This window comes from Gracilinanus agilis, unplaced genomic scaffold (genome assembly GCF_016433145.1).
Source record: "Gracilinanus agilis isolate LMUSP501 unplaced genomic scaffold, AgileGrace unplaced_scaffold49645, whole genome shotgun sequence".
NCBI lineage: Eukaryota > Metazoa > Chordata > Mammalia > Didelphimorphia > Didelphidae > Gracilinanus > Gracilinanus agilis.
In genome coordinates, this window is record NW_025384294.1 from 1 (window position 1) to 2,300 (window position 2,300).

The following is a 2,300-nucleotide window of genomic DNA, read 5'->3' on the forward strand; positions in this document are numbered from 1 at the left end:
TCCTACAATCACAAAATATTCACTTAAAAGTTCATTTCCAGGAAAAAAAATGGCTCCCTCTACTTCAAGATAATCCTTCAGCTTATCTTGACTTTGTTTTTGTTTTGTTTTTTTTAACTCAAGAGCAATTTAATGAATCAGTCGTCTGGGTGTCCAATCTCTGTCCCTTACCTCTTGAAAAGAAAAGGATGTCATGATGAAAACGTTTGGTATTTTTCATTCCACCTATAATTTATTATAAAAGTGTTTTTCTGCAAGCATTTAGTTAAGAAAAAAAGGTAAACAATAAAACACAATTTTCTTTAAATAATCCAAGCTTACAATAAGGGCATTTATCAGTCAGTATGCAACCATTCACAATGGCCATTTGCTTTTTCTTCTAATTGACAAATGCTTTTTAAAGTCAGTAGCACAAGTAAATAACAAGTGGGTTTGAAAACCCCCTCATGTTCTTACAGTAAGCATTTTTGATATAACTAAAGACTGAAGTGTTACACCACATGAAATTCCAATCAGTGAATGCAATGCATCTTTATAGGTTATTTTCTGTCCTTGTTATTTAAGAGGAACTGAGATAGTATTGTCACTATCGAAATCCTCAAGTGTATTAAAAAGTAGCAGTTGTTACAATCATTCAATTTCAGCTCCTTTCTGGGGCTTTTTACAGTAGATTCTTAAGTAGAGTTCTCAATCATGGAAACATAGCAATGACAGAAATACAAAATGCTCACTATTTTTTGTCTGCTTTAAAAACATGGTCAACATACCATTTATTTGTTATAAATAAACAGTAATTTTTGCTAAGAATTATGAACCATTGATTCTAGGTGCTTCAGATCACAAAGAGAATCTGATAACAGTTGAAAAAAATTAATGCATTTCTTAAAAAAAACTTGTACCAATTTGTTATTAAACTGAAACTACTACAAAAGGAATGACGAATGACTTAACAAAAATGCACTAAAATTTTTAAAAAAGTTAGCCAAGAATAGTCAGAATTTAAGTTTACTAATATTTACACATTTTATGTCATATAGTTGAAGCTACCACATACAAGAAATCAAAGAATAAATCACCTTGAAACCTAACTAAACTGCATATTCTAGGAATACAAGCTTTATAATAAAAAATGTTTGCACACAGTAGTTATTTGAGAAAATCTTTTCCTTCACATCTTGGCTTGTGAAAAAAATTTCAAGAGTTCACTCAAAATGATTAACAAAAACTTTAATTATTACATGTAGTTGGTATTTTGTTTTCCCCTTCTATTTTTTCTACCCCTGCTTGGGTCATAAGTTCAGCAATGTTTTTCTCCAGATCATCAATGTGACTGCTCATATCAATTCAGCCAATAATCTTGTCTGACATGGTCTGAAATTTGTCCTGCATCTGCTGAATAAGTGTATGAACCACAGAGATCAGGTCCTATTCAGTTTTGGGGTCTGTCTCCTTCATTGCTCTGGTTCCGGACTTTGGTTGGTTTCCCTACTCATCTCTATGGCCTTATCTGGGTATTTTTAATTTGTTCTTTTTCTAATTTTTAAGGTGCAAGACCAATTCATTCATCCCTTCCTTCTAGATTTTGTTGCTATAGGCACTCAGATTTATATTTTCACCTGAGTACTGCTTTGACTGTATACCATAGGTTTTGGTATGTTGTCTCCTCATTGTCATTCTCTTTGATGAAGTCTTTAATTGTTCCTATGATTTCTTTTTCGACCCACCAGTTTTGAAGAATTAGATTATTTAATTTCCAATTAATTTTAAATTCATCTTTCTATGGATCTTTGTTAAATATAATTTTATCACATATTGATCTGAGAAAGTTGTATTAATTATTTCTGCTTTTCTGCATTTGTTTGCAATATTTCTATGCCCTACTACATGGTCAATGTTTGTCTATGTACCATGTACTGCTGAGAAGAATGTATATTCATTTTTATTCCTATTCATTTTTCTCTAGATATCTGTTAACTATTTTTTTCTAGAATTTCATTCACTTCCCCCACTTATTTCTTATTTATTTTTTGGTTCAATTTATCTAGTTTTGAAAGTGGAAGGTTAAGATCCCCCACTAATATAGTCTTGCTATCTATGTCCTCCTTGAGCTCCTTTAATTTTTGCTAGGTGCTATGACATTTGGTGCATAGATGTTTAGTAATGTTATTACTTCATTGTTTACCACCCCCTTTCCAGAAAAATATTACTTAGCCCCCCTGGAAATTATTTTTTTTTCATTTTAATAGCAATTAATAGGAAAGATAAATGCACTTGTGGCCATCACCTCTCTCTGGATTGCT

The 2,300-nt window shown here is 31.6% G+C and overlaps 1 pseudogene; it reads right to left on the reverse strand.

Moving 5' to 3' along the window:
- Positions 1 to 1,227: 1,227 nt before the first annotated feature.
- Positions 1,228 to 1,455, reverse strand: LOC123255639 (annotated as a pseudogene).
- Between the last annotated feature and the right edge of the window lie 845 nt (positions 1,456 to 2,300).